The sequence below is a fragment of the Cetorhinus maximus genome, chromosome 19 (genome assembly GCF_964194155.1).
Source record: "Cetorhinus maximus chromosome 19, sCetMax3.hap1.1, whole genome shotgun sequence".
Classification (NCBI taxonomy): Eukaryota; Metazoa; Chordata; class Chondrichthyes; order Lamniformes; family Cetorhinidae; genus Cetorhinus; species Cetorhinus maximus.
Genome location: NC_135897.1, coordinates 37161290 through 37188638, shown reverse-complemented (window position 1 = coordinate 37188638; position 27349 = coordinate 37161290).

Below are 27349 nucleotides of genomic sequence, written 5' to 3'. Positions count from 1 at the left end.
ATACCTGATATCATCATGGCCTAACTGTTAATTTAATTGATGGCCCGAGCAGGGAAGTCATTGTGGCTTTCCCATTAGCTAAAGTGAACAAAAGAAGGTGGCCAGGTCAGAAGAGGCCAAAAGAGGAGTGAACAAAGAACAAAGAACAAAGAAAAGTACAGCACAGGAACAGGCCCTTTGGCCCTCCAAGCCTGCGCCGATCATATTGCCCGTCAACTAAAACATTTTGCACTTCCGGGGTCCGTATCCCTCTATTCCCATCCTATTCATGTATTTGTCAAGCTGCCTCTTAAACGTCACTATCGTACCTGTATCCACCACCTCCTCTGGCAGCGAATTCCAGACACTCACTACCCTCTGCGTAAAAAAACTTGCCCCACACATCTCCTCTATAGTTTTCTCCTTTCACCTTAAATCTATGTCCCCTAGTAATTGACTCTTCCACCCTGGGAAAAAGCTTCTGACTATCTACTCTGTCCATGCCACTCATAATTTTGTAACCTTCTATCAAGTCGCCCCTCAATCTCCATCGCTCTAGTGAGAACAATCCGAGTTTCACCAACTTCTCCTCATAGCTGATAACCTCCAGACCAGGCAGCATCTTGGTAAACCTCCTCTGCACCCTCTCCAACGCCTCCATATAATTCTGGTAATGTGGCGACCAGAATTGCATGCAATATTCCAAGTGTGGCCTAACCAAGGTTCTATACAGCTGCAGCATGACTTCCCAGCTTTTATACTCAATACCCCTGCCAATGAAGGCAAGCATGCCATATGCCTTCCTGACTACCTTATCCACCTGCGTTGGCACTTTCAGTGACCTGTGGACCTGTACACCCAGATCCCTCTGCCCGTTAATGCACTTAAAAGTTCTGCCATTTACTGTATAATTCCTGCCTGTATTAGACCTTCCAAAATGCATTACCTTGCATTTGTCCGGATTAAACTCCAGCTGCTATTTCTCTGCCCAAGTCTCCAACCGATCTACATCCCGTTGTATCCTTAAAGTGTTTCACAACAAATGTTTCAGTCATCCCAGCTCCAGACGGATCCTTCCCTGATCATGTGACTGTCTCAAAACATCTTCAAGTGGCTTCACTGGCTCTTTTGACTCTAGCCAGCTTCTCGCTTTTTTTGTTATTACTCATTTCCTGTTGGTTATTGTCAGGCAATTGACTGGGGGCATGCAGCTGAGGCCTGGGAGTTATCACCCAGGTCTCATGCTGCCAAGGTCAGGGGGTTTTGGTACTTGGTACAATCCTAACCCATCCGATTCACCATCTGTGGTAAAATCAAGGTTTTAATGCCACTTAATTTTCTGGTTGAATCTCAATCATTTATAACTTGTACAGCATATTCAATTTGGTATTTGAGCACATTGTAAATCATTTGCCTTATGAAAGGGTTTCAGCATTCAAAGTGAAACAATGCATTGTATACTCAAGGCTCTATGTCAAAGAGTATTCATAATTTTATATTTGTTACTCTTGTTCATCTTGTGTGACTGTCTGCCTTCCTAAGCATGTAATAGTGAACTCTCCAACCTGGCAATTTGGTCAATGGTCTTTTCTGGTCCTGTTCACTTTATAACCCAAATGATTATTTCTTGCGCATGTATGTTTGTGAAACTGCCATGAAAGTAGGTGAGACAAATCGGTTGTATTATGACAGGTTCCCATACTCATGCAACATGAAACTCCTATTACAGTCTACTTTTGATGTGTTGGAGCCAGCAACAGCCGTACTAAGTAAAGTTTGCACGGATGCCTGATTTATATAAATTAAGATGTTCATTATTTTGTGGATTGGTACATTTCTGTATTATTCTACTTCATTCGGCAGCACTGGTACAGATTGTTCTTCAAGAAACGGGGGAGGGGGGGGTGGTCTAGCTTCTGCTAAAAGCATAACAACGCAAAAATGGCTTTGGACTTGGCTTTTGTTATACTGCAGTTGTCAAACCTGGAAAACTATCTGTGGGATGCAATGCAGTCAGTAGATTACAATTCTGTTGCTGCTCACATTTCTGTAGTTTGTATTCAGATCAGTGACAGTTCTGTGAGCGAATGTCAGAAGGGTGGAAGGGAGAATGCCTGCCTTGTACCACAACACAGATTAAAACATAATTTCATCAATTCGCCTGGGGATTAAATTGCATTTGAAGCAAATCCAAACTGGGTGTAAATTACTCTTCTTGAGATGGTCTTGCTTCCTGATTTTAGTTTGCTTTGGAGTAACATTGGGACTTTTGTGTGAAAATTTAACAAAAGGCTTTTGTGACTTGTTTGTCCATTTCTATCAGATTAAGTTGGTAAACTCATATCTATGAGTGATTAGGGAGAAATTTGACTGACACCAAAAACAGACAGCACACAGATGCTTCACATGCTGGTCTAAGGCTTGAGCCAAGTTTATATATGGGCCTTGTTAAAACAGAAACAGAAGCTGTGGGCATCACATGGGTGTCCTAGAGCAATTTGCAAATACTGTCCAGTTGCAATGTCAAGCCAACCAACAGGTAGGTCCCAACAGAAAAGGGAGGGGAATCCAATGGATGGAGGTCAAGTCGGGGCCAGCAATGGTCCTCGCTATGCATGTGGAGCCAAGAGGAGGGCTCCTGCATCTGCTAACTCCATAAAAATATAACTTTGAAAAGATCTAGGGGCCACTTTGACTGCCTGTAGCAGTTTCTTCTAAGATGGCTGGCTATGACAATGATAAGCTGCTGAAGACCAAGTACAAGAATACAAAGCTTGCATGGCACAAGTTCTGCCTTATTTGTACATGAATTTTGCAGCAAGGTCCTATAACTGAAGCCTGCCAAGCCCTGCCGAGGTCAGGACCAGAGGTGGACAGGGTTCAAAAATACCAGAATTGGCCAGCAGGTTTCCCCATGCTGTGCCCAGTGCCAGCTATGTTCACCAGGGTGAGGAGAGGATGAGCCCACCCCCCATTAATGTCAATTAAAATGCTTTCTGAGCTCATTAAGAGCTCGTTAATGGGGGATTCAATAGTTTCATGGGGGCTCACGGGCTACATGTGCTGTCTGGGGCAGTCCAAATGAAAGGCAATGGGTTTAGAGTGAGGTATCTGTCAAGTCTGCTGCAAAGGAATTATCTCAGAACCATGAACGTTTCAATGGCACACAGGGGGACTCGGACATTGAAGGATATGTGCTCTTGACACTGCACAGATTCCAGGCAAAGTGGGAAGTCAATGTCAGGTAGTATAAGACGTTGTGTCTTGCAGGACTGCACACAATGCCCTGCCAGTAGCAGTCAAAGTCACCTTGGTCTTGAATTCCTTCGCATCTGGCTTCTTCCAAGGATCAGCTACATATTTTGGTGGCATCTCGCATTCCTCAGCATCTCGCAGCTGCCAGCACATTTATTTCTCTTTGGATTCCCCCCAGTTGCAGAGCACCATGTGGACATCAATGCACCAAGTGACAGATAGTGAGGAATGTGAACAGTAAGAGCTTTCATTCCTTCAATGTTCAGCTGGTCTGCAACCGCAACAAGAGCATTCCCTATGGGGGCGTTCATTGTCCTGGCAGCTGCCATGACTCCTTCATCCTCTGCCAGTCCAGCCTGCTGCAGATCTTCACTTTAACCCCTAAAGCGTGTGAATGGATTCGAGGGGACAAACAATTTTCCTTTAAAAGATGGCTACTCACCCCTCTACGAGAGCCCAAAAGATGCACGCAGGCGGTACAATCAATATCACTTCCCTACTAGGACCACCTTTGGGCAGGCCATCAGACTTCTGAAAAATGAATCCGGTGCCCTCTGACACACCCGTGCAACGCACTGCTGCAAGGGTCTCGATCATTGTGATGACCTATTTCCTCCATCACGTCGCCCTCCAGGGGGGTGTGAGCCTTGACAATGGTAAGGCCCTGTAACCACATAGCTCATCAAACAATGAGGAGGAGCAGTAAGTAAGAGAAGAGGTTGAAGTGGAGGCTGAGATAAAAGATGCCGAACATGGTGGCACCCCGGCTGTCTAGAGAAGTGACCAGACACGCTGCACCGCATGAAGATCTTGTCAAGCTGACATGAATGCCAGGGATCATTTGATGCAGGAATATTTCAACTGAGCCCTTCTGACCCAGGATGAAGGGCATGCTATGGATGTAAGCCTGAGGTACCTGTGTAACACACCAATGCAGGGTGCAGCCTACAAAATCTAATCACTTACCGCTAAGGAAGGATGTGCATCTCACCGGAGGCTTTGCCCTTGCCATGGAGAAACCCTTGACTTCCTTCACCTCATACCACTTTTCTTGTCTCTGACTCTCTCTTCAGGTACCACATTCTAAGATGATGTTAGCAACCATGGACTTCCATGTTAACCTTGCTCTAGAGACAATGATCATCAATGACAATAATCGCTTTTCCTTCCCATCAGCATCAGACTTGCTAAATCATAAGTTCTTATGTGCCCAAGAAATTCCAACTGCCTCTTAACCTTGGAAAATGAGTCTCAGGCATGTGACTGAAAGTATCATTATTTATACAATGCAAAGCAATGGGCATTATGATCAGAGACAGTAAGAAGACAGCCCAGTGTCCCACTCCCTGCTTCATGCTACTCTCTGAGCCATTCTGAGGGGTCATTAAGTACCCAGTACACTGCTCCTTTGTTGAGGACTAGCATATGCCCTAAGGCTCCTCATCTGGTGTATCTGCTGGAGGGCAAAGAGCCAGAGACCTGTCCTGAGGGGTAGTATGCCATTCAACTTTCCAGAGTGTATGAGGTCACTGAAATGTTTCCAACACTGGATCCAGCATCTACAGGTTATGCCTCTGCCACTCACAATTGCTGCTTGGTCCTGCTAGGCCTGCTTTGTTCATGTTGTTTACCACCTCCTACCACCCTCTGGCGAAAGAGGACCTCCATCTCCTAAGTCTGCATCGGAGAACCAAGGGGCTGGCCTGCTCCAGGTTCCAGCCATGCCACGGATTCTAGGTCTGCAGCTCCCCTGAGGCATCTTTAAAAGGAAGGCAGATTGAATTAAACTTTATCGAAATCAGGCCTACTCTTTAGAAATCCTGCCTCTGTTTCTGCTCCGACAGCTGCTAATTGGACGGTGACCTCCTCTCCAAATCAATTAAGGGTTGACCTCTTGTGTTTATCATGCATCATTTCCATTTCCCCCCTGGCCAGTTCCCAACCTGGAAATCGTCCTGGCTGATGTTACCTGCCCCAATATAAAAATTCAGCCCTTGTGTCAGACCATGATTCATATGGCTGAGCAGCCTTACCCCTGCTTCAGGCTGGTGGACTGCTCAATTGTTTGCTTACAATACCTGAATCCGGCATCAGATCCTCCCCAATTTTCAACCGCTGGCTGAAAAGAGTTTCAATACAATAGAGTAGATATTTTAAAAAAGCATGTCATGGAATAAGTGACATGTAGATTTTCATTTAGTACCAGCATTTCAAGGGGCACTGTTTAAACGTATTTGGCTACAAATCACAGCATAGCGCATATTTAATTTTTTGAAACTGTTTAGAATGATGATTAACTGTTTTAATTTCCTACGCACCATAATTGAAGACTGGTGAAATATATTTTGGTGATGGAAAGGTGGTTGCTCCTGGAACTAATGTTCCTTCAGGGCAAGAGTGAGATTGATGTATGTAATCAACCTTTTCCCAAGACACACAAATCTCTTATATTACACCAATCCAGAAGTAATTATGAACAGTTTCCCAGAATTTTCTCAGACAGCATTAAAATAAAGGTTAGGCTGAATACTTTTGCCCTTGGGCTTGATTCTTAAACATTGCTTTGTTGAAAAGAATATACAGCAGGTTAATCATGTTGAAGGTGGTGCTTATTATTGTGAGTCAAACTGTGGATCACAGATTACACTTTCACATAAAATATTATGAAAACCAGTACAATTCTGTTCAGTCATTGCTAACATCAACAAATCACATTATTTAAATTAATTTTGTTGCACATCACAGCAAAACATACTTAATAGCAGACTGTGGAAACCTATTTCTTCTCAATGCCTCTTCCCACATATGCAATGAATGGCTTGTTGACTAAGACACTGGAAACAAATACTTATCCTGGAGTTTTCTCGGAGCAATTGCCACTTCACTGGCGTGACTATACCAGAAATGCAGCAAAAGCCCTGGAAAATGGCGGGGCATAGTCACTTGCATCTAGTCCACTTGTATTTTATTCCAGCAAAATCACATACGTACTAATTGACTAAGGTGTCCATGCCAGTGTTGTCCTTATTGTGCTTCTTCAAAAAAGCTACCACTAGAGCTTTTGACAAATTAAAGATATTTCTTGGAGATTAGATCCGTTTAATTTTATACAGCTTGGTTAATGGCAAACAGTTTAAAATTGCACCGAAGATTGTATAAGCATTCAGCATATCATAATATGTTGTCCTGAAAATGTGAATATTACAGCAGGAAATCAATGAGACAATTTATGTGCCTTTGAACCATATTTTGATTGACAGCTTTGCCTGTTTTTAAGATATCCCTTTGATCTCTGTTTGTCATAGCTTGGATTTCAATGCGATGAAATGGTATAATATTTTTCCCTTTACTGAATCTCTACTTTCCAAATCAGTTGAACAAATTTAGAAAATCTCTGAATATCCAAATCATAAGTAAGCTTTTCCTTCAGATGTGTATTTCAAATTACATGAACATTAGCATTTTGAGCCATTTATTATTTATGAAATTGGTTTATACTGGTGGTAAATCAAATATTCTTTTTCTATAACCTAGTGAAAACCTTTGTGTTGATTCTTATATTTTTACAAATTATTTCATAAACATGGTTTGTAGTTATAGCATCAGAAATAAGATGCTATTTTTTGCCTGTTGGAGAATTCAAAAAGTATGAAAAATATCATACTGTTCCAATGTGCTTATCAGCAGCATAAGGGCCTGACTATTCTCCTGGGCATGTTGCAGTTCCAGATACTTTGTGCAGAAAGGCAAGGGTTTGCCTTTGGGGCTGATGTTTTGTGCGGGGCACAAGAATAAATATCAAAGCAGCACCTAAATTATAACAGTTTACTTCAAATGGGAAAGTACCTCTTCCAAACGAATGTATAATTGGTTAATATTCTCCTAAGGCAACAAATTGTGCTCAGCAGGGTGATATCTTACATCTTGCAATGAATATTTTAAAAATCTTTGCTTGGAGTTTTGCTGCACTGCATCTTGCAGATGACACACACACTGTTGCCACTGTGCATTGGTGGTGAGGGGAATGAATGTTTAAGATGGGATGCCAATCAAGTGGGCTGCTTTGTCCTGGATGGTATTAATTTCTTGAGTGTTGTTGGAGCTGCACTCATTCAGGCAAGTGGAGAGTATTTCATCACATTCCTGACATGTGCTTTGTTGTTGGTGGACAGGCTTTGGGGATTCAGGAGATGAGTTACTCACCACAGAATTCCCAGACTCTGACCTGCTCTTGTAGCCACAGTATAAATATGGCTGGTCCAGTTCAGTTTCTGATCAACAGTAACCCCCAGGATGTTGATAGTGGGGGAATCAGTGTTGGTAATGCCAACAAAGTCAATGTTGAATGTCAAGGGGAGATGATTGGATTCTCTCTTGTTGGAGATGGTCATTACCTAGCACTTGTGTGGCACGAATGTAACTTGTCATTTATCTGCCCAAGCTGATAAGTGAATATTTTCCAGGTCTCGCTGCAAATGTTTCAATATCTGAGGAATTGTGATTGGTGCTGAACATAGTGCAATCATCAGCGAACATCCCCACTTCTGATCCTATGATGGAAGTGACGTCATTGATAAAGCAGCTGAAGATGGTTGGGCCTAGGACACTACCGTGAGGAACTCCTGCAGTGATGTCCTGGGACTCAGATGATTGATCTCCAACAACCACAACTATGTTCCTCTGTGCTAGGTATGACTCCAGCCAGTGGAGAGTTTTCCACTGATTCACATTGATTTCGGTTTAGCTAGGGCTTCTTGACGCCATATCGGTCAAATGCTCCCTTGATGTGAAAGGTTGTCACTCTCATCTCACCACTTGATTCAGCTCTTTTTTCAATGTTTGGACCAAGGCTGCAATGAGGTCAGGAGCTGAGTGGCTCTGGCAGAACCCAAACTGAGCGTCAGTGAACAGGTTATTGCTGAGTAAGTGCCACTTGATAGCTACGTTGACGAAACATTCCATCACTTTGCTGATGATTGAGAGCAGGCTGATGGGGTGGTAATTGGCTGGTTTGAATTTGACCTGCTTTTCTTTGTGGAGAGGACATAAATGGGCAATTTTCCACATTGCCAGGTAGATGCCAGTATTGTAGCTGTACTGGAACAGCTTGGCTAGGGGCGTGTCTAGTTTTGGAGTACAAACCTTCAGTACTATTGCCAGAATATTGTCAGAGCCCATAGCCTTTGCAGTATCCAGTACTTTCAGCCTTTTCTTGATATCATGTGGAGTGAATCAAATTGGCTGAAGACTGGCACCTGTGATGCTGGGGACCTCTGGAGGAGGCCAAGATGGATCATCCACTTGGCACTTATGGCTGAAGATTGTTGCAAATGCTTCAGCTTGTCTTTCGCATTAATTTGCTGGGCTCCCCCATCATTGAGGATGGGGATATTTGTGGAGCCTCCTTTCTCCATTTACTTGTTTACTTTCCCACCATCATTCATGACTGGTTGTAGCAGGACTGCAGAGCTTAGATCTGGTCCATTGGTTGTGGGATTGCTTAGCTCTGCCTATCGCTTGCTACTTCGGTTATTTGGCATGCAAGTAGCCCTATGTTGTAGTTTAACCAGGTTGACACCTCATTTTTAGGTATGCCTGGTGCTGCTCCTGGCATGCCCTCCTGCACTCTTCATGGAACCAGGGTTGATCCCCTGGCTTGTTGATAATGGTAGACTGGGGGATATGCTGGGCCATGAGGTTACAGATTGTGGTAATATACAATTCTGTTGTTGCTGATGACCCACAGCACCTCATGGATGCCCAATTTTGAGTTGGTAAATCTGTTCAAAATCTATCCCATTTAGCACGGTGGTAGTGCCAAACAACATGATGGAGGGTATCCTCAATGTGAAGGTGGGACTTCTCTTCCACAAGGACTGTGCAGTGGCCACTCCTACCGACACTGTCATGGGAAGTTGCAACTGCGGAAGGTAGATTGGTGAGTATGCAGTCAGGAAGGTTTTTCCCTCTTGTTGGGTTCCTCACCACCTACTGCAGACTCAGTCTAGCAGTTATGTCTTTTAAGACTCGGCCAACTCAGTCAGTAGTGGTGCTATCAAGCTACTCTTGTTGAAAAACATTGAAGTCCCCCACACAGAGTACATTCTGTGCCCTTGCCACCCTCAGTGCTTCTTCCAAGTGGCGTCCAACATGGAGGAGCACTGATTCATCAGCTGATCGTGGGGAAGTGGTAACCAGCAAGAGATTCCTTTTCCCATGTTTGATGTGATGCCTGATGAAATATTCTCCACTTGACTGGATGAGTGCTACTCCAACAACAGTCAAGAAGCTTGACACCATCTAGGGCAAAATAGATCACTTGTTCAAAACCCATCCACCACCATAAACATTCACTCCTACCATCAGCGCAGTGTGGTTGTGGCGCTTAATATCTACAGGATGTTTGCAGGAACTCACCTAGGCTTCTCCAATAGCAGCTCCCAAACCCACAAACTCTACCTGCCGGAAGGATAAACAAGGCAGTTGCATGACCACACCACTGACTCCAAATTGTCTTCCAGCTGCATGCAATCCTAACTTAGAAATATGTCATTGTCCCTTCATTCTGGAACTCGCTACCAAATAGCACGGTGGAAAAACCATCACCCATGGAGTGCAGAGGTTCAAAAAGGTGGCACATCACCAGCATTTCAAGGGCGACTAGAAATAATGATCTGTTAAGCCAACTACAAAACTCAAGCAGATCAAAACTGGGAAGAAACCCTAAAACAGAATTTTTAAAGCCAAGCTGATCCAGCATGCTGTTGATTTCCATAGATATTTGTGACATGTTAGCTGAGATAAATGCTATTCAAATAGTCATTTGGTAATGCAGAACCTGAATATCACTCAAAAAAGGCACATGTCAAAGCTTCTGATCTTAAGCTCATCAGGACATTTGCAAGAAAACGAAACATAAAGAGAGCAACAATATATACTTCATGAGAAGAGGGTGCTACTTGGTTGGCAAGTGGACTCTGATTGGTTGAGGCATTGCCATGGAGAATGCACCAGTTAACTGATGACTAACAGTTAACTACTACGCTTTGTTTAAATGCAAACCTGGCAGGCTGCCTCTGACTGGTCAAGGTATTGCCCTGGGTAATGAACGAGGGAATGGCTGTTGCCCATTTTGTTCAGCTGAAAAAGGCATAATGTGTGTACATGTTTTTTCTGTCTGCAAAGTACAGGGCTCTAATCATTAATATATGTAGCTTCTAGCATGTGTAAGAGCACCACACTGCGAGCACTACTGATAATCTTAATTTGGTTGTCGGCGTAATTCTTAGCACACTGGGGATTGTTTAGCAAATGTTTTCCAATCGTGGAACATGTATATAGGAGATGAAAAGCTTCAACAAATACTATTAATATTATAAATCAAGGGTTTCAGAGAGCTTTTGACACAAATTTTAAAATTAGGAAGGTGGGAGAAAAAAGGGAAGTCAGGCAGAATGATCTCAATCAAAAAGGGATGAGTTTTTTTTGGACCTATTGGCCTTTTTCATTTTGTAAACTGTCTTATGCTCAGACTATTGTTCTATTTCTCAGAAACAGTAGTGCCACTGTAAAATCTATTAACTTTAACAATAAATATGTAAGTAATCAGGTGATCTTATTCACATTTTATGACTTAATTTTCATCAAAATGCAACGTGGACTAGAGATAATCTCTCCATTTTAGATTAGGCAAATATTATGGTCCAAGATGACCAATTCTGGGTGGGATTTCTTTCCTAGCTGGTGTGTTAATCCTTGGCCAGGAAATAGGGATTTGAAAAATTGCTAGTTAAGATTGGTTTTTGTTGCTAGATTCCAGCTTTCGAATACAGGTCCACTAATTCTCCAACTTCTTTGGAGTGAGAGGTTTTGATTTAAATGTTGGTCTGTTTGGAGAAAACTTAATGTAACTATGTATCATTTAATAAGTCTGTGAGCTTACTCATTTATTTTGAAATAAACCAGAGAGTGCTGGAATTACTTCGCAGGTCTGGCAACAACTGTGGAGAGAGAAACAGAGTTAACGTTTCAAGTCCATGACCTTTCATCAGAACCCCACTCATTCTGAATATTCATTTGACTTTTAACACTTCCTCAGCATTGGCATCTCTGGAGTAAGTTATATAACCTGCCTCTTTATCATTTGTGCCTGGAACTCTCTATACTAAATTTTCTAGGCTTTGGAAGTGGCGTGTTTGAAATGCAGGTCAGACTAAACCCCGATGCTTTTCCTTATTGCTTTAATTACAAGAATTTCAGAAATGTTTATTCCTTATTAGCCAACTATTATTGCACTCTAGAAGCAGTTGCTATGTTGTAGCAGTTTGATACAACTTAGTCGCTTGCTAGACTGCTTCAGAGGGCAGTTAAGAGTAAACCACAATGCTGTGTGTTAGGAATTAATCATGGGCCAGTCTAGGTAAGAACAGTAGGTCTCCTTCCCTAAAGGACATTAGTGAACTAGATACATTTTTACACCAATCTGGTAGTTTCATGGTCAACATTAGCTTTTTATTGCAGATTTATTTATTTAACTCAATTCAAATTCCATAATCTCTACCGTCTAGAAGCGCATGGGCAGCAGATGCAGAGGAACACCACCACCTGCAAGTTCCCCTCCAAGTCACACACCACCCTGACTTGGAAATATATCCCTGATCCTTCATCATTACTGGGTGAAAGCCTTGGAGCTTATATCCAGCAGTACTATGGGAGTGCTTTCAGTACACAGACTGCAATGGTACAGGAAGGCAGCTCATTATCACCTTCTCAAGGGCAATTAATGGATGGGCAACAAATGCTGGCCTTGCCAATGACACCCACATCCCACAATTCTTTTTTGAAATGCTATCTGTAACAGTTTGGGATAGATTGACAATGATAAATGCATTATTTCTTCACAATAGTTGATTCATCACCCTAAAAAATGCATTCCTCTCTAAATAAGTGAACAACTGAAAGATTTGCAAAATGTTAACATGTAAATTATATCAAATAACACTTCTTCAGTTGAGTTTTGAAAACTTTTTTTCATTTTTAACTTGCGTTCAAATTTGGTTAGTAGGTTGTCAGACATAAGTTTCTTTTGCTAATAGGTATAAGGAGACTTGAGGAATTTTGAGCACTTGTTACCTAATTCCCTGAGAGCATGAATGCATAGCACAATACTGGCTTGCTGTGAGTTGATACATATCAGGCAACCAGAAAAGCTATAAGATGTTGAGCGGTGCTTCCCAAAAAAATTAGGAAAATATAAAATTAGAAGTATCTGTCTTGCACACCAAGTGAACAACAGGTCCACTTTATTTGTGGCCTAACAGTAAACCTATTCTAAACGACTGCGTGCATGCACAGTTATACGCGTGGCTGCCATCTTTATAGAGGGCAATGTGCAGTAGGGTGCATGTGTGGTTATCACTGTCCCTGGCTTTAACAATCCCCTCCATCCACAGCTCACCCTAAACCTCACAGACAAGGCTGGAAAGTGCAAGTGGCAATTGAGACCGAATCTGTCCACCCATCCTCACCCCCAATTAAAATGCACATCACATTGGTGTCTCTTTACAAATTTATTAAAAGGTGAAATATTGAAAGAGAAAGCAGGAGAGACAGAGACAGAGAAATGGCCACGCCCCGAGTACCTGCCCGCTACTGGGCTCAGGAAGCCTGGAATTTCAGACCAACCATTCAATTAGTTCAGAGGAATGGTCCACCTGTTTGCATTATGCTTTTTTTTGTGGTACAAATCATTTTGGGGATATGTGGGCAATGAAACAAGATTCATTAATAAAAGTTTGAAGACTGCCGCAAAGAAGATGACGAGGGTGGATTTGTATCTCCAGCAAATGATGTCATTGGATTCTACATATGTGCTGACAGGTACTGGCAGCCATTTTGCATTGGCAGGGGATACAGTGACTCTAACCATATATCGTGACAGGTGCTCCTCTAACGATCCATTGAGATAGAAACAGGGAGCCACACTTTTCTTTTCTTTACACCTTGAGTTTGGAAAGTACTTAAAAAGTGCTAGTTGGGTGGAAGTTAACATTAGTGGGAGTGCAAAATGGATTGTAATGGATAGGCCACCAATATATGCCCAGCACAATGCTTCTTTCCATTGAAAGAAAGAAAGGCTCACATTTATAAAGCACTTTGGATGACCAGTGGCCACCTCAAAGTTCCTTACAGCCAATGAAGTATAGTCACTGTTGTAATGGAAAACAAAATTGACGGAGTGTCTAATGGAAAGCTGATCCACTACTGTCCAATTTACACCACTGCCAAAGTTGAATTTCACCCACCACTTTCTAAGGTTTTATTTTTGTTAAATCTATTATATATAGTTAGTTGTGTTTGCTTTGAACTGGACTTAAGCTTAAACCATACTCAGATGCACAAACACAATCATACTCTTTTTCTATGTGTTAAAGCATAGAAAAATACTCAAGTTTCTGGCACAACTAACAAATATGTCAATCAATGAACAGAGGGTAATGCAACTCCAATTCACTATGGCTGATTAATAACAGATGTGGTGCTCAGCCATATCAAGCTTACAAGCTGTTGCCGTAAGTAGTTCTTGAATAACATTCCATTCTGCTTTTCATCTTTATTTGTTGAGAGTTATTCAAACATATGCAAAGCATTGTACTTTGCATGTAACTCCGCTGCATCACTCTCTTGTTTAAATCTTATAAAGTAAGTCAGGGAATTCTAGAAATACTTCAGTTGTCATCATCTGATTGTGGGGCCCACATTGTTGAAATTCGGCTTCTGTTATTCTCAGTTAAGCAGCTGAAGATATTATTTTGGAGGGGGGGCATTAAGCAATAAGTAAATACTGCTTAACCTAGCATTTGAAAAAAATACTTACCAATTTGCCAATTCCTGGATTTTTTGACAGATTATTTAATGACACTATAATGAAAACTTTGTCATCTGCTTTCATTAAAATAGACAATAAAAGGGGCTTACTTAATTGTTTGAGCACTGAGCGTGGACAAAAGGATGTTGAGTGACTTTAGACATCTAGTGAGCGTGTCTGCTGACTTCTCCATGATAAGCCAATACATATAAAAGTAGCAAACTGAGTCAAGAATGTATTCTTGATAGATTTACATGTGCAAATAAATATGAATCACAAATTAAACGTTGAATGTATTTTAAAAGTAATTCAATTTTTGTTTCACTGGAGAGAAAATAAATATTTATTTAGGACTCCAATTTTTGGGGTATTTTTTTCAGATCAGGCGAATGAACCTTATACATCCACAAACTGGGGTTTTCTGGCCCAGCTGTGGTGGAGCCTGCTGCAGGGGATGCAGCGGCCCAGCTGAAAATCCATCGACTTGCGGCAGGACCAGATGATCCTGTAGGACGGGCAGGGCCAGAAAATCCTTCTCTGTTTTTTTTCTTTTCAATTTGTTTCGCATCATTATGTTTTCATTATGTTAAGAGACAGAAAGAGTGAGAAAAGCAACAGAAGAGAAAAATTATAACAGAGAAAAAAGTGGCCAGTAAGATGTATTTTATGTTCTCCCAGTACTCCTTAACACTACTGCAAAAACAGCGTTTGTGTGTGCTAAATGCCATTTAATTCTGGTATTAAGCAATTTTAAAATCAATATTTACATTGTGCTACTTTATTACCATATCATGAAGAATATATAAGAGTGTTGGTACAAACTTGGTGTACAATTAATATCTATGAACAAGATTAAAGACAACCAAGCTCTTATTCTTAAATGATACAAAACATTTCCCTTTAAGGAAAAATGCACAAGTTGTTTGATTATTTGACTGACGGCGTGATTTATCTGTAAAAATGTCTTTTTCAATTGCATTGATTCCGTTTGTCATGTCTATAATCAGTCATAAATGTAAGGCACAGGCAAATAGCAAGGAATCCAACACTAAGCAACTATAGCATTTGATGTAAGTAGATTTAGTTCCTGCACAGACACTAGTTCTATTAATTGCCTTTTGGCTGATAATTGAATTGTGATTATGAAAACATCATGCTGTGATTTAAATAAACAGATGGAAAAAGCAGGCAAAGGATTAAGTCTCTTGCTGTGACCAAATGTTATCATACACAAGAGATTCATAACGTTGACAAAGTTTGCTAATGACTATTTGAATACGATATAGAACATTACTTGTGCCAAGTTCCCCTCTTTCAGATCCAAAATCTACATGGACATAGATAGAATTTGCAAGGATGGACCTGTAATTAATTATGGACTTCTTTCTTTCCTTAGCTTATGTAATCGTTAGGAAAATGATACCTCAGCTCAGTGAAGTGAGAATTTAGATGGGTATTTCTTTATCATATCAGTAAATAGAGAAACATACGATAAGCCATTGTGTTGATGATGGTGTTTAATACATATATATTTCGTTCAATTTTTATATTTCTTTATTGAGAAGGCCCACATTTTAAAATATCGTTTACCAAATGCCTTTTTCAAAAAACAATTCCTGTCTTCATCATGCTAGTTCTCCACATAGCAATATATTGAAAGAAAAATATTTGCTAACCCCTGAACCACCATAACAAATAACATTTATTGTCAGGCTTTACTCATTCCTTTGTTATGAAGTATGCAGAATGGCTGCATATCTTTATATAACACCAGCTGGATCGAGATAGTGTTGGGGCATTCTTTTGTGACAGAGAGGAAAAGAGGTCATAAGCTCAGTTTGGAGCTTAAGAAACTGAGCATGGATATAAAAGGAAGGTCAAAACAGGATTTTTGGCCAACCATTCATTTTAAGTTTCTTATTGATTTTCTAACCTATATATTTTTAGATATTTAAAAATTTCTTGATGGCTATGCTATGTTCTTAACAAAGTGAAGTTTCCACTTGTCTGCAAAACTATTGACCAGTTAATGGATATTTAGTTGCTTTAAAAATAATCTGTGGAATATAATATGAATATCTTTTTGTAAATGAAAGTGAACAGTAAAAACCTCAAGTTTATTTGCAAAAAGTGATGACTACCACCTGGATAAAATGTTTTGTTTAAAATGTATGTGGAGACAACCTTGAAATGTTTAGGGAGTAAATTGTGGAATGAAAACACCTCTGTTCATTGTTTGAGAACCTACTCAAACCAGGGTAAGTTGATGATGCCGAGTCCTGCAGAAAGTATCCAGTGTCTCAGATTTGTCTCACAGCTTTTCACTTGGTTTAGAATATTAATATCCTCCCAAACTTCTGACAATTCAGAGCTTGATTTTCTGAAAATGATCCACTGGGAAGTGTCTTGTTTGTTTCTTTTCAATGTTCCTTCATCTGTCTTTCTCTGACTGGGCATTCTTCCAGGTGCATATGGATGCTGTTGCTAAGAAGCTAACAGCTGTTTCAGATTCTGGATTGAGGATTTGCCTTTTGCTACTGAATCAGTAAATTTCCTGGGGAAAGAGCTCTTGAAATAAATGTTCCTCAGACATGGTAATCTCAGTAGCTCTTATTCAAAAATTGTGTCCCTTCTGTTTTAGTTAGAGGCATGACCAGGAAGATTGATGCTATCTTCCTCCTAAAGGAGCTCAGATATGAAAAAACAAATAATTTAGGCTAGTTATAATCAAAGTACTGGGTGCTGGATAATTTTCACATTCAATTAAACAAGTGAGATATGAGGCAGCAGATGTATTTCAATGTGGAAAAATTACATGAATAAATGAACCAGATTAGAAATGGAAACTTTTCTCTCAAGAGCTTCATTCTTGTCTAATATCATAAATTATCAAGTATTGGACACCATGACACATAATTTCTTTCAATAATATACTGGTTAAAGCATTCAGGTAGAATCCCCTTGTTTACATGTTACGGAGACAACAACTGTTTTAAATTAGCGTAGTTATTTTAAATGAACTATTTAATCAGTGTGCTAACAGAGGGATTTACAGTTTTAGTCATTACCAATCTCAGGATTTTCATGTAGTTTGTTGATTAGCGAGAAATCTGCCCCTCAAACTAATAAGGGAATTAAAGTTCCTCTTCCTTGTGAGATTTGATAACAAGCAAGGCAATGAAACAATTAACAAGTGGCTGCCTGTGCAATACCTGATGTGACCTGGGTGCCCCACAATGGGCAACACCTCAATATCCTGTGTCGTTCATTTTAATGGCAACAAACAAACCAATTGATGCAGGAGATTATCGGTACCTATTGAGTAACATGATGTGTTGAATAATTGAGATAAAATTTACCAATTAAGAACTGTGGGGAACAGAGTAATGGAGAAAATTTGGCAGCTTCTTTAAAGGGGAAACATGATTTGCTGACAGCAATTAGCTGGATTCTTGTTGATGAAGTCCTGGTTTGCCAGAGGCAGAATTTCAGGTCAGCATTACAACTAAAGCCCACAGAGTTTGTTTATGAACCGAGATGACCGAGTAGAGTCAGTTTACCCCTGATGCCAGATGGAAAGTGTTTCTGAGCATTAACTGCAGCTCCAAGGCAAGAACAGGAACTTTTGATTGCCAGTGGGATCGGCAGTCAGAGGTTGCTGGATGTATTTAAGATTCTGGGCAGGGATTAAGTAATTAACATCAAACCCTCACTTGTCATTTCTCAGCCTGTTCTGCTGTAGGGTACCAATGCTCTAATTTGGTTAGCTGATATTCACCCAGAAGAATGAGGTGGGAAACCTTGAATGCTCTCTTTCACTTCATGTACATTGTTCCATCCAATCTTGACCTTCAGTTGGCACAGACCTTGCTTGCTGCCTTCCCCAGTGCCTGCAAAACCCAAAACTCCTGGAGCAATGTAAAAAATGGAGAGATCCTGTTGTTGTATCACTCTCTTTTTCCTGATTTTACACCTAAAGAACTGAGTGCTGCCTGAGGGAAAGAGTCAGAAAAATTGTCTAAAGCATGCAAAATTCTTTTTCTGAAATCGGAGATTGTAAAAAACAATTTAGTGGCATTAGGAAATTGGCTTCCAATTGAAATTATACTCTGCAGTATGAAATATTGTGGCTTTGTTTAACCAATAGTATTAGGGGACTCCTGTTGCTATAGCAACAAGCTTACTGTATAAAGAGACAAGCTCAGCAATTATTATTGAATGAGCACAGGAACTAAACCAGCAGTATGAAACAGCTGAGAATTTTGTGCTTACGAGGGTTATCAATGTAAAAAATAAAGTGGGGGAAGGCTACCGTATCTTCATATTTCTGGATAGTTCTTGCAGAATTCCAATTTTTAAAAATGGAACCATTTGAGCAGTTGTAGGATACGTTGGCTAAGTGGCAGATATGTTAATAAATACAAAATATAATCTTTAAGTATTTATCTGGCCATCATTCTGTGCATCTGGCAGGCCAAGAAGCAACACAACACAAAGAGGGTAGCCATCTTCAGTAAGCAGTGCTGAATGGATAATCTTAATCAGCCTCCTCATGTGGTCCCTATTATCATAGATGGCAATGTCTAGCCAATTTAATTCATTCCACACGATGTTAAGAAATAGTTGAATGCATTGGCCATGGGACTTGAGAAAAACCCAACTGTAGTGCTGAAGATCTACGCTCCAGAACTCGCCTCCCATTTTCAGATTGCACACCAGCATTATATTAGTTCCTATTGATGACGAATGTTGGTGCTGGTCTTGTGGTGCCTTGATGGCTACATGTGTGCAGTCACAGAACCACAGAATTGTTACAGCACAAATGGAGGCCATTCAGCCCATCATGTCTGCACTGACTGTCCAAATTAGCAATTCACTTACTGCCATTGTCCTGCCTTCTCTCCATAATCCTGCACATTCTTCCTTTTTGAAAAGCAGTCTAATTCCCTTTTGAATGCCTCGATTAAACCTGCCTCCACCACACTCTCGGGCAGTGCATTCCAGACCTTAACCACTTGCAGCGTAAAGAAGTTGCTTTTGCTTCTTTAATCAATTACTTTAAATCTGTGCCCTCTCATTCTCAGTCCTTTCATGAGTGGGAACAGTTTCTCCTTATCTACTCTGTTCAGACCTCTCATGATTTTCAATACCTCGAGGGGTGATTTTGTGACTGGATGCCTGTGTCCAGTGGGGTTCCACAGGGATCGGTGTTGGGCCCCTTGCTGTTTGTGGTATATATAATTGATTTAGACTTCAATGTAGGAGGGTTGATCAGAAAGTTCGCAGATGACACGAAAATTGGTGGGGTGGGAAATAGTGAGGAGGATAGCCTTAGATTACAGGAGGTCATAGACGGGCTGGTCAGATGGGCTGATCAGTGGCAAATGGAATTTAATCTGGATAAGTGTGAGGTGATGCACCTGGGCAGGACAAACAAGTCACGGGAATACATGATGAATTGTAGGATCCTGGGAAGTACTAAAGATCAGTGGGACCTTGGTGTGCATGTCCACCGGTCCTTAAGGTAACGGGACAGGTAGATAAGGTGGTTAAGAAGGCATATGGGATACTTGCCTTTATTAGCTGAGGCATAGAATATAGGAGCAGGGAGGTTATGCTGGAACTGTATAAAATGTTGGTTAGGCCACAGCTAGAGTATTGCGTGCAGTTCTGGAAGCCGCATTATAGGAAGGTTGTGATTGCATTAGAGAGAGTGCAGAGGAGATTTACCAGGATGTTGCCTGGGCTGGAGAGTTTTAGTTATGAGAAGAGATTGGATAGACTGGGGTTATTTTCCTTGGAGCAAAGGAGAATGAGGGGGGACATGATTGAGGTGTATAAAATTATGAGGGGCATAGATAGGGTAGACAGGAAGGAACTTTTCCCCTTGGTGGAGGGATCAATAACCATGGGGCATAGATTTAAGGTAAGGGGCAGGAGGTTTAGAGGGGATGTGAGGAAGAATTTTTTCACCCAGAGGGAGGTGGGAATCTGGAACTCACTGCCTGAAAGGGTGGTAGAGGCAGAAACCCTCATAACATTTAAGAAGTATTTGAACGTGCACCTGCAATGCCACGGCATACAAGGCTATGGATCTCGTGCTGGAAAATAGGATTAGAATAGTTAGGTACTTGTTTGACCAGTGCAGACTTGATGGGCCGAAGGGCCTTTTCCTGTGCTGTAGACCTCTATGATGCTATCAGATCTCCTCTCAGCCTTCTTTTCTCCAAGGAAAACAGTTCTAACTTCTCCAATCTATCATCATAACTGAAGTTCCTCACCCCTGGAACCATTCTCGTGAGTCTTTTCTGCACTCTCTCCAATGCCTTCACATCCTTCCTAAAGTGCGATGCCCAGAACTGGATGCAACTTTCCAGCTGAGGCTGAACGTATACAAGTTCAACATAACTTCCTTGCTCTTGTACTCAATGCCCCTATTAATCAAGTTAAGGATATTGTATGCTTTATTAACTACTCTCTCAACTTGTCCTGCCATCTTCAATGACTTATGCTCATATTCACCCAGGTCTCTCTGCTCCTGCACATTTTTAGAATTGTGCCCTTTATTTTATAATGTCTCTCCATATTCTTCCTACCAACATTTCTCCGCATTGAACTTCATCTGCCGCCTGTCTGCCCATTCCATCAACCTGTCTATGTCCTTTTGAAGTTCTACACTATCCTCCTCACAGCCCATAATGTTTCCAAGTTTTGTATCATCCACAAGCCTTGTAACTGAGCCCTGTACACCAAGATCTATGGCATTAATACATATCAGGAAAAGCAAGTGCCCCAACACTGACACCTGGGGAACTCCACGACAAACTTTCCTCCAACACAAAGAACATCTATTAACCACTACTCTCTGCTTCCTGTCACTTAGCCAATCCCATATCCATGTTGCCATTGTCCTTTTTATTCCATTAGCTATAACTTCTCTCACAAGTCTGTTGTGTGGCACTGTATCAAACGCCTTTTGGAAGTTCATGTATACCATATCAACTGCATTGCCCTCAACAACCATCTCTGTTACCTCTTCAAAAAACTTGAGCAAGTTAGTTAAACACGATTTTCCCTTAAGAAATCCATACTAGCTTTCTTTAATTAACTGCACTTGTCCATGTGACTATTAATTTTGCCCCAACTTATTGTTTCTAGAAGTTTCTCCACAACTGAAGTTAAACTGCCTGGCCTGTAGTTGCTGGGCTTATCTTTGCACCCTTTTTTGAACAAGGATGTAACATTTGCAATTCTCCAGCCCTCTGGCATTTTACATTTCTATTTTTAGGTTTTTAACATTTTGAGCCGATCTCCCTGAGGCTGCACTTGGCCTCAGGGAAACGAGTGTGCTCTTTCGTGCGCATGCACGAAAGAGCGCACTCTCGATTTTGGGATTCTCCCCTCCTCCCGCCTGCACAGGGAGCACACAGCGCTTCTGTGCGGACGTCGCGCTGGGAGGGCCTTAATTGGCCTGCCCACGTAAAATGGCACCACGCCTCTGATCGGGGGCGCTGATCGGAAGCATGCCTGCCCATCAACTTCCCCCCGACGGGGGGAAAATTCAGCCCTATGAAGTCTGGCTGATGTCTCCTCTAATAGCTTGGAAGGAGTCTGAGGCAAAAATTTAAAGGTGATCCTAACTGTAACAGTCACTGGTAAAGCATGGTCTCCTGAGCCAGCAGGTTCTATTACAGCTTGCGACATAAATCAGTGATAGACCACCTGGCAAAGCACAATTTCCTGATATAGTGCTTCTCAGTCATAGTAAGAAAAATACATATTTTTTTGGGTGGAGGGAAATATACTTTATTCATAAAATAAAATACCTGAAAAAGCATTACAAAACATTTCAAAATGGCCATCACAAAAAGTGCAATCATATTCAAGTTTTCCACATAGATCATGAGGCGCTTCAATATAATCAATGAACATTGCAGACATTTCAATATGGTCATTACAGACAGTCAGTCAGTGCAATGGTATTTCCTACTCTTTGGCCTATAGAACCTTTGGATTGGATAAGGGGATTCCGTGAACACCTCCCTCACTGGCAATCTTCTAACAGGCCCATTTGCTGTTCCTTCTGACTGCTGAGGCTGCTGCTGTCACTCCACCTCTTGCTCCATCCAAAGCTCTAGTGTGAAAATGGCACCCATAATGAGTTATGAAAGCTGAATCAGGGTGAGTAAACCAAAATGAGATAGAAACATGCAATCTCCAAACTGAAAACTCTCTTGGGAATTAACTACGCACACGGATCCTTTTGATCTGACCGCCTATAGTGGAATACCCTTTTAAACAGTGCTTCCAGTCAGTCAGTGCCTGAAGCCAATTCATTAATGTTCTACTCAGCGAGTTGGCCACTGAGCAAAACTTCTATCTTTTGTAATTAAAATCGTGCAAATGCATATTACACCATAGGGACCCAATTTGCATGTATTCAGGCTTCTGGCAGGCACTTCAGGTGCACAAATTAAGTCAGCAATTAAGTAGTGACCTCAATTACATTGGGAACAATTATCAATCCCCAAGTCTTTGATGAACTCTTAACCACCTCCATTTCAACATTGACCAAAGCCATTAGTCAGAAATTTCCTCAGAGCTGCTTTTGCTCTAGAACCTTGCTGACAATGCAGCAGTAATGCCATATACATGCATTGGCTTCGATCCCTGCCACAGAGTTTACACTCTTGCCACTAATTCCATCTCCTGCCCAATGACAGTCATGTCCTGAAGCAGACCATTATCAACATTAAATATTGGGAAAAACAAAGCCATTAACTTTGGGTCACAGCCACAAACTCTGTTTCCTCACCACTGATTCTCCTGCCCTCCCTGTCTACTGTCTCAGGCTGAACGACATCCTTTGCATGCTAATTGGCTTTGACTTGAGCTTCCCACCCCATGTCTTCTCCATCACAAAGGCTGCCAAGTTCCACCTCTGTAACATCACCCATCTCCACCTCTACCTCAGCTTATCAACTGCTGAAACCTCATTCATGCTTTTGTTCCTCCAGAAGTGACTGTTCCAATCACTTACGTGACTCAAGTGAAGGCACTTTTAATATGCAAGTAAGGACTCCGTGAGTTACATAAGATCTCAATTGCCATATTTTGATCAGTACAGGGTAGAGTGTACATCAGTTTCAGCTAGTGGTCCAGTTGAAGACGAACCTAGAAAGTGTTAATTTATTTCTGTGAAGCCAAGGGAGCAAATGACTGTGACTTCAATTGAAAGGAAAATTGAACAGGATTTATAACAAGTGGATGATTTTTCACCCATTTTATGCTCCTGCCAAAGTTGAATGTTACTCCTTGTGGTTCTCAATGTAGGCTAATACTGAATTATATACAATAACAATTTTCATTCGGATTTCATGGAAGACTTGTCTAATGCCAATGTATTTGCCAGGAATCTTAATCCACTTTCTTCATTAAGATTTTAACATCCATGAACACTTGCTTTACCTCCCTCAATTTGTCTTAATTAACATGGACATTGGAGACTGGGGAGATTTGAACTGTACAAATGTGCTTATAAAGCTGAGCTCCATAATGTCAGTGTGACCTCATAAAATTGTCCCATTTGATACATTAACAGACGTAATACTCCAAATATGATGCTATTTCCTAAGTTATTAGGTGAGCAGATGGGTCAGCTTGACATTATGCCTGGAATATCTAACCCACAAATTCAGCTGACCTCTACACAGTTGAGGATGAAGCTTCTCTCTGTGGTATAAAATTTTTTTCATTTTTCTCACTAAAGCTCATGTCTTGGAAAATTATTTTCTTCTTCAAAATCTATAATATTACCCTGAAGCACCCCTTAACATGTTGCTGTCCTCCCCCCAAAAGTAGGATGTTGAAGGTCAACGTTGTATTGTACTCCTGAAGCGTATCCCAACTTAACAAAGAACAATCACAACTGGTGAGGAGAGACTAACTTGTTGCTCTGACGAAAGATCACGCCCTGAAACATCAGGCTTCTCTCTCTGCAGATGCTGCCAAACCTGCTGAGTCTTTCAGCATTTTCTGTTTTTATTTCAGATTTCCAGCATCTGCAGTATTTTGCTTCTGGTCTAATTTGTTGCTGCTGGGCTGAAGGATGATCTTCACTGAAATTAATACAAACCTTTAGAACATGGCCAGAGATGTCACTATTCCAAATATATCACAGCATCAAGGAATAAGGGAATCATAACATGAAGTTTTAGGTATCCCTTGGGAAAAGTGTATTGATATCGATTGGAACATTGTCTTTTCAGCTCAGGGATGTGGACTGGAAACTAATCCAGACCGATGGGTTGAAAAGGTCTCTAGAGCTAGAAAAGAAATTACGTTAAGTAAAATGAGTTGGTGCAATCTCAAAACAATTCCTTCTGGGCATAAACCAACAACATAAAACTACCCGTAATTCTAACTGAAACTAAATTGGCATTAAAGCCATTGTGGCGACAAGAAAGAGGTAAACTGAGGTTGCATTTCAGATTGAGCAAGAGAAGAGGCATCAGCAATTTCATCTTATTCATGCTTTATATGGGTTGGAAATATTAACTGCGGACTTCAAAAATGATAGGCACGGAGATTTATAAAGCACAATAAACTGATACAAAGCCAATTTTCCAGCCAGTGGCTGAATGACTCACTGAACAATTTTGAAACAGAAAGCTGTGAGAGAAAGCTATTCCTAGGTTTACAAGGAAAATTCAGGAGGGTAGTTAGGAGCTGTTATTGTGTAGAAATCTAACTGTGTCTTGCCCAGGTTTCAGGTTCTAAAATGCCCTCCAGATACCAATTACATGGTGGGACATCCCAGATCAGAAACCTGCATGAAAGGCACTGATCACCTATATTAGTTAAGACACTTCCTATAGGCGCCTCAGCGGCAACCTGAAATCAACATTCGGTTCATTAAAATATTACCGGGATCCTAAACATGATTTAAGTTTCTTTTGTGAAATTATTGCTTGGGAGAAATTAGTTTGATCATTTTTGAACTTGCAGAACATGGCATGAACACATGGCTGAGCAGTGATATTTAAAGGAATCCCAATCTCTATTAAGGCAAATCTCAGGATGGTTGTTCTTGGTTGCTGGAGATGTTTTGGAGCAGTTTTTTTGGTCTGAGGTTTGGAAGTCGTCAGCCCTAATTTTTGGGAACTCTGACTTTCAGCTGCATCTGTACTCTATCACTTCACTGGCTGCGGGAGCACTGGAAACGTAAGAATGTTGCTTCGATTGCCACTGAAGCTGACGAGCCACATTGAGTAGTAGCAGCAAAGCAGAGCATCACTCACCTGCAGAGATGCAACAAAAAAGAGGACAAAGGAAGCCTTGCAGCAGTGTGTCTTTAACAATAGGATGTCCTGCCTAACATTATAGAGGAGCAACATATGAGGGGGTTCTGCTTCAGCAGGCAGGCAATCACGGACCTAACTAACCTGTTGAAGCAGGAATTGGGGCCAAAGATCAGAGCACACACAGCACTACCTGTGGTTGGGAAGGTTACTGTGGCTACTAAGTCACATGTTGGAACAGGTGACATAAAGAACACCATAGTGTTACCTAGCAAGTGATGGATGCCCACCTTGTATGGAGAAAGCAGTATTTGCCCATTCCCAATGCAAGCTGCCAGACATGAGGAGCGAGCTGTTTAATTTTCTCACATCACTGGGTTTCCCCAGGTGCATGGCCTCATATGTGGACCCACAGTTTCCCTGCCAAGGACCAGCCAGGAAGGCGTTCCACTCTCTGAATGTTTAGCTGGTCAGTGACCACTAGCAATGGATAATGCAGGTCTCTTCCTGGTTTCCTGGGAGTAGTCATGATGCCCTCATACTGTGCTAGATCACAGTCCCTCCTATCTTCCTACAAAACCATTTATTGCTAAGATGACTCATTGGAGGCAGAGGGTATTCCTTCTGGAGCTGGTCTGGAACCCAGGCACAGATGTTGAGCACTGATAAGTGAGAGTCATATTGCAGAGTTCTATTTGAGTGAAGTGCAAAAGACAAGGCTGAAGCATTTTCTACCATCTTGAGCTGGTGGTGCCAAGTGGATGATCCATTTTGGCCTCCTCCTGAGGTCCCTAGCATCACAGATGCCAGTCTTCAGGCAATTGGACTTGTGTGATATCAAGAAATGGCTGAAGGCACAGGATACTGCAAAGGCTATGGGTGCTGACAATATTCTGGCAATAGTACTGAAGACTTGTGCTCCAGAACTGCCTCTAGCCAAGCTGATCCAGCACAGCTACAATACTGGTATCTACCCGGCAATATGGAACATTGTCCAGGTGTGTCCCGTCCACGAAAGGCAAGATAAATCCAATCTGGTCAATTATTGCTCCATCAGTACTTACTCAGCAATAACCCACTCGCTGACACTCAGTTCGGGCTTTGCCAGGCCCACTTTGCTCCTGACCTCATTAGAGCCTTGGTTCAAACATGGGGAAAAGAGATAAACTTAAAAGTTGAGGTTAGAGTAACTGCTCTGACATCAAGGTAGCATTTAACCGAGTGTGACATCGGAACCCGAGCATAACTGCTGTCAATGGGGATCGGGGGAACGCTCTCCACTGATTGGAGTCAGAGCTAACACAAAGGAAGATGGTTGCGGTTGTTGGAGGTCAATCATCTCAGTCCCAGGACATCACTGCAGGAGTTTGTCAGGATACTGTCCTAGGCCCAACCATCTTCAGCTGCTCCATCAATGACCTTATCTCTATCATAAGGTCATAAGTGCAGATGTTCAATGATGATTGCATGATGTTCAGCACCATTCACGACCCCTCAGATATTGAACAGACTGTCTGTGTCCATATGCAATAAGATCTGGACAACATTCAGGCTTGGGCTGATAAGTGGCAAGTAACATTCACACCACACAAGTGCCAGGCAACAACCATCTCCAAGAACAGAGAATCCAACCATCACCCCTTGACATTTAATGGCATTACCATCACTGAATCTCCCACTATCAACATCCTAGTGGTTACCATTGACCGGAAACTGAACTCGACCAGCCATATAAATACTGGGGCTACAAGAGCAGGTCAGAGGTTAGGGATCCTGTGGTGTGTAACTCACCTCCTGACCCCCCAAAGCCTGTTCACCATCTACAAGTTACAGGCCAGGACTGTGATGGAATGCTGTCCACTTGCCTGGATGAGTGCAGCTCCAACAGCACTGAAGAAGCTCAACACCATTCAGGACAAAGGAGCCCATTTTATTGGCACCCCACTCC